Genomic DNA, 10,944 nt, shown 5'->3' on the forward strand with positions numbered 1-10,944 from the left:
TAAAGTTTGTGGTAATTTATTACAGCAGCAATAGGGAACTAATACACTCTACAAACTCAGCCATGCTGGCAGATGTTTATTTCACCCACATTTTCGGATAACTATTCGCTATAAAGCTCTTCTCATAAGAGGTACCATGATACAACCTACATCATAGAATTTAGAAAGAAGGCAGGATTTCATCACATCTGTCTTTGGTTTCTGAATCCTCTGCCACTTATGAGCTGTGTGACCTTGAGCTAATATCTCATCTTCTCTGAGCCTCAGTTTCTTCATCTGTAAAATGAATGATGCCACTAATATGTATTTTGCAGGACTAATACAAGGATCAGGTGAACCAGAATGTGAAAAAGTGCCTTATAAATGGTCCAGTGATACCTGAACATGAGCCGTTTGGGGCATTCGCTTGTCCAGCTCTGAAAGTGTGCTTTCTAAGAGGATTGGACACTGTTCTGAGCATCTTCTGACATACATTTTTATTTGCTCTACCTGGGTGGGCAAGTAACTAATTTAAACATTAAACTGTCTTTGGTCAATGACTAGACCTCAATCTGTTATAAAGTAAGGCTGAAAAATCCACTTGGAAGAAGATATCATCTTGCAGAACTCACATGTGTGCTCAAGAAGATGTGTCCCAGGATTTCCATTGTGGATTATTGATAAAAGTGAAAACTGTTACCAATCTAAATGCCACTAAGAGGAGATATGCTAAATTAATTATGGTGCTGGCTCTTACTGGAATACTATGCAGTCACGAAGAAAGAAGGCACTAGAGTTAACTGACAGGGATGAATATCCAGGGTGTATTATTAACTGAGAAGAGCCAGAGACCAAGCATTATGATGCCACACAAATGGTTTTTAAAACAAACATAGACACATATATATTTGATTATGCATAGAAAATGTGAGGGAGGGACCAAACCAAACCAAACCGTAGTTACCCTTAGAAATTGAGAAGAGGGGTGTGTGTGTGTGTGTGTGTGTGTGTGATGGGGCAGGTAATTATTGTTTTTTTAACAAGAATGTATTAAATTAATAATAAAACTTGGAAAAAATAGGGGGGCCAAGAACCAGCTGTATGGTCCACCAGAAGCATACCCTCCTTTTTCGGCCTCTGTGTCTTCCCTTTCTTGCTGTGGTTTTTCCCCATCTGCCACTCTTCCTTTGCTCAGTTCTGAGTGGGTGATGCCCTCTTCCACCGACTCTTTACTCATTTCTAAACTCTGAGGATCTGAGCGATGTCTCTATCCTGTGACTCTTGCCAAAGTCAGCAGTAAATCATGTCCTTGTACTTGTAACCTGGCCTTCACCTGGAGTGGTTCACATTAGTCACCCACCGGGAAAGGATGCGTCTTGCATATAGGCATCATTCATGACGTACTGGCCCAACCTCTTGGAAGGCTGAATCAGGTCTACAGAGTGAGAAATTGTGCTCATGGAGTGCAAGGCGAAATTGGTTGGACCATTCGTTTAAATAAAACAATTTCATCCCATTTCCTAAAATTTTTTCATTCAAGAAATACATCTTTACCTGAGTTACCGATGTAATGGGGCCTGTGTACACAGATCAAATGGCCCAGAAGGGAGCTGATGAGGACATCGTGGCTTTAGGGTACAGGTTCTTGGGACCCCTGGGCACAGAGAACCAGCGGTCCTACCCACTTACGGCCCTATGTTCCTTTGTGCCCCATACTGTAGAACCTTCCTCTAGGTCTCAAGATCACTCAGTTCATCCAGCTACTTTCTAACTGGGGTCCTGCTCCCAAGCTCTCCCCCTTAAATCCATTCTCCCAGTTGAAAGGTTGGCAGTTTGAAACACAGGTCTGAGCAATGCTTCCCCATAGCCCTCAGCGTCAAGTCCAGACTCCCTGGCAAGGATTCACAGGGACTTCATAATTGGGTGGGCCCTTCTGATTTGTTCAGCCTCCTTACTCATGCTCCCTCAGGCTCCCTGCTCTGTCACTGTCTCTTCCTTTGGGTCCCTTTCCTATCAATGATGAAACCTTTCCCAGAAGCGCCCAGCAAACTTCCTTGATGTCTCCCTTCCTGGAACTGGGTCACAAGCCTACTCCTAAACCCATTCAGCGGGGATCATCAAGACTGGTGGAGACTCTCAGGATTCACCTGGAGTCACTTGGGATCGGTGCTGAACCAAATAGAGGCTCTGCCAACAGGAAGAAGAGGCCAGTGGCTGTTGGTAGCCCCACGCGAAAGCAAGCACGGCAGTACAGGGAGGGCTCCATGTGGGGCTGGCGCACGTCAGAGCAGGAAAGCCCTCTGCAGGGAGTGGGAGAGAGATGCTGCCTGGATTGCTCCTGGCCGTCCAGCTCTTACTGCTGAGCAGAATTTCTGTTTTGCAGTATTCCTGCATTTCCTTTTCCCTTAAACTAGTCTGATGAGTTTCCATTTCTTGCAACAAAAGGACCTTAAGAGAATCCCCTTGAAACTTTGGCAAGCAGCCAGGAAGCAGGGCCAGAGGTCAAGCACAGACGCCCCGATCCTCTCCCAGTTAACTTAGTGCATCAAAACCACCAGCAGCAAACACAGGGGCCCTGCGTGACTTGGATTTCAGGGAAACCCATTCACCTCTAGGAGAAGTAAGTAACACCGGCAGCCACCATTCCTGCAGCACTGATACGTGCCAGGTGCTCTTCCACACACCTGACAAGTACTGTCTCATTTAATCATCCTCATAACCACATGGAGAAGGTACTGCAGTGCTCCCATTTGACAGATGAGGAAACGGAGACACAGAGGGGTTAAGTGACCTGATCAAGTTCACTTAGCTGGTAAGTGGTGGGTCTGCCCAGGACCCCAGTGTGCCTGGGGCCTATGCTTCTGTATCCTGGGTCTTGTGTAAGTGGTGTTTGTGACACACCCTTAGGGAGTCCTTGATCCCGGTTTGGAGGGTGAGAGAGAAACCTGGGGACGGGGATTCAGCTTCCCCTGACTGACAGGGGCCAGCAGGAGGAGCACAGCCATGTCTTCTGCACCTTCTACAGTCCTGGTTGCCCATTTATTCCACACACGCTGCTGTCTTGGGCTAATATTTAGTGACATTGATGAAAGTTTTTTTCTCCCTTTTGCTCTTTCGAGATCATGGCCCTTCTTACTTTGGGGGAAACTTGATTCAGCAGAAATGTAGGGATAACACTTTTGAATTTCAAGAACCAAGACTTTGGACGGCGGGAACATGAGCTTTGAGTTTCAAAAGTGGAAGCCCTGAGGACCTCTGGGCATAATGTCTATGATATTAACAAACGGTGTGGAGCCTGAGCTCTGAGAGCCATTTCCCCCAGCCCAGATCCGGTCAAGTTTCCCCGAGCTGGGGGGCTGGCAGGAGGGCAGAGGGGAGAGGAAGAGTTATGATGACATGGGTCTCCAGAGAGGCGAGTGGCAGCCAAAGCAGCGGCCCCGTGCTGGCTTCGTGAGGGTGTGTGGATTGGCGGCGAGCCCGGGAGGCTGTCTGCCGCTCACCCAGCATGGCACGGGAGGGGCAGGGATGGTCATGTGGAGTCATTCCCATAGGGGCCGAGACATCCTTGCCAGGGTTTGGCAGGACCTGCCCATGTCTCCCGTGTGCCTGAGAGGGCAGAAGAATTTGAGAGAAGAGTGAGAAGCTGGGCATAAAGAGGGCTTCCAGGAGGCCTAGGAGGGCACACCTGCCATCTCTAAGGCAGAAATTAGACCATCCCAGCAGGTGCAGAGGAGAGCAAGCCCCCTGCCCAGGTCTGGCTCTTTTCTTCCCAAATAAGAAACAGACACACAACACAGAACAAGAGGTAGGGAGACTCTGATTAATTATGATTAAGTTTCTTCCACCTCAAAATGAGGTAGAAATTAAGTCTCATTTGGAAAACTGAAGTTGTGTTTCTTGCCCACGTCATGGTATGGACCTTCTGTTCCCCTGCTCTCCCTCTAAGAGCCATGTGTGTTCAGCTCTGCTCTCTTGTGCATTTCTATAGAAAAAGGAGGTTAACATGGTTCTTCAAGAGAAACAGAGGAGGCAGAGCGTGGAGCAGAGGAACAATCCTCCTCCTCTTTCTGCATCTTCTTTCAGGCAGTCCACCAGTCTCTGTCTTCTACCATTTAAGCCATCCCTGCACCCTCACCTCTAGCAGAAAAGCCTCCCAGTATTGATGTAGCGGAGGTGATGGTTCTCTGTACCTACATCATAAGGACACTCCATCAGCCTCCAGACGATGTACCTGCTCTGACCACACCTGTCAAGTACATAATTGTGCCTACTTGGGTGCAGGTTCAATATGACACCACGTTGTCAGGAGAGGTGTTTGTCTGTGACTCTTACGGCTCTTTAGACCAGAGTTTCGCAACCTTAGCGCTATTCACATTTGGGCAGGATAGTTCGTTGCTGTGGGGACTGTGTATTATAGGAAGTTGAGCCATTTCCCTGGGACTCTACCTACTAGATGCTGGTAGCAACACCCTCTCAAGTTGTAACAACCAAAAGTGACTCCAGACATTGGGGGGGTGTCACCCCCAGATAAAAACCGCTGCTTAAAACATCACACACATGACCCCCAGCGTGTGCTTTTTGCTTTGATATTGATGTCAATGAGAGAGACAGAATAATATAATCAGAAAAGCAGTGGCCTGGAAGTTAGAAGACCTGGGTTCAAGTCCCAGTTCTCACTTCTTATCTGTGTGGCCATTAGCAAGTCACAGTTTTCCCATATGTGCATTGGGGATAATGAATGAGGAGAGGATTTTAGCTGGTTTCGTTTGCTGCTGTAACTCCAATATCTAGACTAGTACATGGCATATAGTAAGTGCTCAAGAAAATTGTGTTGACTAAATGAATCTCTGCCCTGCCTCCCTCCCAGGGCTTCTGCAGGCTTCAAATGGATAAGGCTGTGCAAAGTTCCAGGACAGAAAATATGGTACCCTGTCCAAACTCAGAACACAGCTGCCCCTGGCTGACATTTTCTAAACTAATTTCATAAATACAAAAGGATTCAGAATAACCCCAAACTGGAAAGAATCTAAATGCCCTTCCATAGAGAAGTGGTGAAACTGTGGTACATCCATACCATGGAATACTACACAGCAATCAAAAGGGATAGGTGATCAATATATGCAATGACTCGGATGGGGCTGGAGGGAGTCATGCTGAGTAAAAAGAGCCAATCTCAAAAGGTTACATACTGTATGATTTTATTTATATAACATTTTTGAAATAACCAAATTATAGAGATGAAGAATATTGACAGGGGTTGGCAATGGGGGTAAGGATGAAGGGAGGGGTGTAGCTACAATGGGGTAGCATGAAGGATGTCTGCAGTAACGATACAGTTCTGGATTTTGATTGATCACGTGTGATCATATTGATTTACACATGTGATAAAATTACACAGACACACATGAATACATGTGAAATATGAAATCCAAATAAACTCTGTGGACTCTACCAATGTCAACTTCCTGGCTATGCTATTGGACAGTGTTTATGCAAGAGGTTACACTGGGGAAGGCTGAGTGAAGGACACACAAGATCTCTCTATACATTAAAAAAAAATTTCCTGTGAATCTAATTATTTCAAAATGAAGATTTTTAACCCAAATAACATATAAATGAAATTAACAAGTACGCAGGGACGTAAGAAGAAAAGAGTTCTCAAAAAACATGTGCAGCATAGAAGTAGTTAAATTTCCCAAATCACCGGAGGTGGTAAAAGACTCGGACTACAAACTCAAGCTGGCAGAAAACATAACTATTTTTCCATGACTCAGCCTAATTTATCTTACAAGCCCCTATCCTTCCAGGTGGCAGCAATGGTCCCCTCCCCACTTTGCTGGGGTTGCATATAAATTCTGAGGGTCTTATACAGAGCCCCCCTCCCCGCCAAGGAGCACATCTGGTGCCGATGCCGTCCACCTGTGTTCCCAGACTGGCAGCTGGCTGTTGGTCCCTGCAAATTCACGCTGAGCCGTCCCTCACCCCTACTTCCATATGCTGGGCCCAACGGCAGCCCAGCAGGACAACCGGCCCCTACCTGACACCCTCTGATTCACATGTGGCCCACAGGTACGTTTGATTTGGCCCATATAGTATTTTTAGAAAATGAGTTGCCTTGTATCTATATGAGATGATGAGTTCCTTCTAAACTTATCATGGTCATTGTTCTGTACTGTATGTAAGTCAAGTCACTATGCTGTACACCTTAAACTTATACATGTTTATGTTACGCCAACTGTATCTCAATGAAACTGGAAGAAAAAAGAAAGAGCATATTTTCAGAAATTTTGTTACAAAAATCGTTAGTTGCTGAGATTTGAGATGGGAATTTGCACAGAAGGGTCTAGCTATCTGGAGTAGAGGTCTCTGGGCACACATCCCAGTGGGGCAGCAATCCGCTGGACCTGGGTCGTGGCTGCCCCTTTAGACCAGGCATGCCCTTCTGTGGATTCACCACAGTCCTCACCATTCCCTATTACCCATCCAGCCTGGATTCACTCCTTTATAAAACCTGCCTAGCCTATTTAACACTTGAGTTGGCAAGCCCAACTCTTCCACACTTCTGTCACTTTTCAGTGCCCAGGAATGATCGTTCTGCTCCTTGCTGGTGCAGAGAAACATGATGGAGCTATCGCAGACCCACCTGCCCAGATATATTGTTCCGCCTAGGCTCCTGCTGCCCTCCCTGGCTCCACACGGGAAAGGGGCACAATGGAACACAGCCCAGGGCCCTCGTTCTTGGTTTTCTTTGCTTCCTTTCAGACTTTCCCTCCTCCTCCTGATCTGGGAAGCTTTATTTTGTCTTAAAAGAGGCAGGAAGCCTTGCTAGTTCAGCATCTGGGTTGTCCCCCACCCCCAAAAGTAGAATCTATTCTACCGTGTGCACATGCCAGTCTTTTCTGTTTCCCCAACTTCGTAGGCTTTCAAAATTCAAAAGCCAGGACCGTTTGGTTCTCTTTTTTCGCTGTGTCATCCCTTCCTGCAGACATATGATAAAAGCTGCTTGAATTATAGGGGTGGAGAGGGTCTTGAAAAAATCAGAAAACTGGGACTGAAGAACACCATCAGTTACAATGTCACCCTTCATCATCTTGGTACATGCCAGGTGCTGTGCTAAATACTTCACATGCATTATCTCATTTCAACCTCAAATTGGAAGAGGAGCGTTTGTCCAAAGTCAACAGCTAGTGGGAAAGCAGAGCTGGGACTTGAGCCTAGAGCGAATCCTCTTAGCCACTCGGTCCCCACAAAGGTATGGCTTTATTTTACCCTCACCTTTCCTGATACCTGCACTCTCAGGTCCCTGCCGGTCTGCGCAGGGTCACAAGATTTACCTGGATGAAAGCGAAAGGCCATTGGTCAAACTTTTCCTAAGGCCCGCCTATTCCCTCGGTGATTGGCAGAAAGGTTGTGACTGATAGGAGGCCGGTTATAGACACAGTGAAGTATATTGACCCTTCTCACGCCACATTAACCGCCGCCCGGGAGTCCAGACAGCCTGAGCAGGTCGACTCCCTGGAGAAGAGCAGGGGTAAAAATGGAAGGATGAAACAAGAGGCCGAGTCTGAGAGTTGGCAAATCCAGTTATAGGGAAGAGTAAATGTTGGCTGAGGTCAATTTGTAAATCAACAGCTTGCAAAGCTGGACAAACCTATTTCTTGGAAAATCCAATTATAATGCAGAGCCTAGAGGGCTCCCTGGGTTTCTGCTCAGCTCCCTGCAGAGCCCCGCCTGATGTCCCCTTGGCTGTCTCCTGTCAAAGGGCCCTGAGCTATCCAAGAGCTTGCTAGTCACTGGGACTCCAGGGAGCTGTTTTCTCTAAGCACTTGGGCAGAAAGGCATTCCTACCTTCCTTCCTTCCTCACCTCTGGTGGGCAGGAGCATCTGATGAGCCATTTGTCGTGCCAGCCCTTTATCCACCCAAGGGCTCTGCTCTGAGGCTTTCTGCAGCCAGTGTGCTGGGAACAGCGAGTCAGTGCAGGCCTGGGAGAAGACAGACTCACCTCATGCCTTTGGGTTTTTTCAGGGGTTGTATTTTTCTTGTAAAGCACGTGGGCCTGGTTTGGATAGCACCATCGGGCTAACTGGCCCTCTATTTGGCCAGAAGTGGAGAAAGTGTTTTGTTCTTTTTTTCTTCCAATTCAATGTAATCCGAAGTTTTTTTAAAAAATTGTACAGTAATTGGGATTCTGATCTTTTCCTATTAGAAATCTTTAACCATTTCTTTCACCTTGTATTGCCTTTTAGCTACTCCCAGGCACCATTCACAGGGTTGGCACTTATGTTTATATTGATGGGAGGTAGTCTAGCTTGGTACTAGGCACATGGCCTGGCATGTGAGCTGTCTGACTCTGCGGTTACGGACTCCGGCTCCTTGGGTGAGTCATTTCACCTTGTGGAGCCTCAGCTTCCTCATCTGTAAAATGGGGTTGGTAATTACAGTCCTGACAAGTTGCCCATTTCATTGCAGCAAACAATGAAAAGTTGTTCATGAGAAGTTGCCCTGTACAGGAGAGGCTCCTATTGTTGTTTGAGAGAACCTCCCAACATGAATGAAACCATTCTGGGTCAGGAAGAACAGTGATGGGGGTCACTGCTCTTGAGTCAGGAGTCACTGGTCTGGTATGATCTGAGGGTCCAAGACCTAGTCCTGGTAGTTGAATTTGACTCTCCAATGTCTTGGTTGGAGAAGCAACTGTGAACTTCACCCAGAGAGCTTCAAAGGCCAAGAGGAAGGTGCCAGGCTGGGATTTCCTCTCTATGTCATCTGAGATCATGGAACACTTGTGTATGGGGGCAGGGGGTAGAGGCCAGCAAAGGATGGGGGAATGGGGCCCAGTCTGAGGCCTTGGCTGTCAGGAAGGGGGTGGGAGATGGGAAGGGGAGGGTAGGAGGGTGGAGGGTGAACACCCACAGCCTAGAGGCAGAGGAAGCTGTGCCCTTTGTCCTCTCGGCTTCTGGGGACCAGGCTGCTCAGAAGGAGGAAGCAGTGGCCAGAGTTCTGAGCTAGTGACCTTGTGGGCTGCCAGGGGAGGTGGGAACAGCCACCCAATCTTGTGGAAATCCCCTACGTATGGGTGGCTGAGGACCTCCCTGGGCTGGAACCCTCTTTTGTTCCAGACCTTTTACTTCTTTTTATTTCTTCTTTTTTTTTATTGAGGCATAATTTATATTCAGTGAGGTGCAAAACTCTTGAGTGGACAGCTTGATGAGTTTTTACCCAAGGACATATCCACGTAGCCATAACCCAGCTCAGAATTGAGAGCATTCCCAGAACCTGAGAAGGCTGCCTCGTATCCTTTTCCAGTCCAAACTCCCTCAAGTCACCTTAATTCTGACCTTCATCACTGTAAATAAATTTAGCCTATTTTTGAACTTCAAATAAACAGAATTATCCAGTATGTGTTCTTTTGTCTCTGACTTCTTTCACTCAATATTGTGTCTGCGAGATCCAGGCAGGGCTTTTGTATGGCTGTCCTTTGTTCTTCTTCACTGCTGTGTAACATTCCATTGTCTTACTATACTATACGTTTTCATTCTTCTGTTGATAGACTTCAGGGCATTTCTAATTTGGGGCTGTTCTGAAACAGCAGCTACAAATATTTTTGCACCTGGTTTTGGGGGATACAGAGCTCTCCTTTCTGTCAGGCATACACCCTGGAGTGGTTCCAAGTCTTTTAGACATCCTTTTTAAAAATGCTTCAAGATAAGGGAAAAACGCACTAGTGCGTTTCCCTCCCCTCCCCTCCCTGCAACACAGTCGTCCAGGGTTGCAGGTGAGATGCTCCGAGAAGCAGAAAGTAGAGAGAGAGGGCTCCGCACGGCCGCAGTCCCATTCTAAAGATGTAAAAAGATGTTGGTTACTTGCCAACAGAATTTCCCCTTTCAAAAATGTCCCCTGATCTTTTGCTGGCAATGTGCATGTGAGAATTTCTGAGCCTTAGAAGAAAGTTCCTCTCCTTCCCCTCCTGATGGTGCCTGTTGAAATCTTGAATGTCCGGTAGATCTCAGAGATCATTAAGTCCTTTCTTCCCATGTTACAGCTACGGAAACTGATGCCCAGAGAAGGGGCTTGCCGAAAGCCTCACAGCTGGTGAGTGGCAGGGCTAGAAAGACAAAGAGTCCCGGCCTTCAGGGAGGAAGGGATTATATTCATTCATTCATTCATTCATTCATTCGTTTGTTCATTCATTCATCTTCCCAGTGCTACTGGGCTACACTGGAGCTCTTGGTCCCAAAGTTTAGAGTGTTTCAGTAGTCGTCCTTCCATGGTTATTGGATGGCAGATTCTAGACTTACTCTAGTCATCATTCAATAAGCTTTGTTGATCACCTGCTGTGTGCCAGGTACTGTTTCAGTCTCTGGGCACACAGCAGGAGATAAGACAGACTAGCATTTCTGCCCTCACGTAACTTGCATTCTCTCAGGGGAGAAGACCAAGAAACACATAAATAAGTAAATTGAGGTAAGTTGGGTGAAGATAAGGAGTAAAACAAAGCAGGAAGGGAGGATGGTAAGTGCTGAAGGCTTGAGGAATGGGGAGAGTTGGATTTTTGAACTTAATGATCAGAGAACGTGACATTCAGAAATTCTGAGGGAGGTGAGGGAGTGCAGGGAAGTGGAGTGGAGGCTGTAGGATGGGGAGGGTGTTCTGGGCAGGAGGCACAGCAAGTGCAAAGGCCCTGAGGCAGGAGTCTGCTGGGGTATTTGGGGAACATTGCGAAGGACCATTTGGCTGGAGTGAGTTAAGCAAGTGGGAGGGTGCTGGGGGATAGGGTCAGAGAGGTGAGGGGCAGGGGGTTCTGTAGAATTGTGTGGGTTACTGGAAGGACTTGGGGTTTTACTCACAGATGTGGGGCCTTCAGAGAGCATCCTTCAGAGGAGTGACAGGACCCGACAGTGTTTCTAAGAGGAGCTGGCTGCTGCATGGAGAATAGATGGGGACAAGGACAGAAGCAGCAGGAG

This window comes from Vicugna pacos, chromosome 13 (genome assembly GCF_048564905.1).
Source record: "Vicugna pacos chromosome 13, VicPac4, whole genome shotgun sequence".
NCBI lineage: Eukaryota > Metazoa > Chordata > Mammalia > Artiodactyla > Camelidae > Vicugna > Vicugna pacos.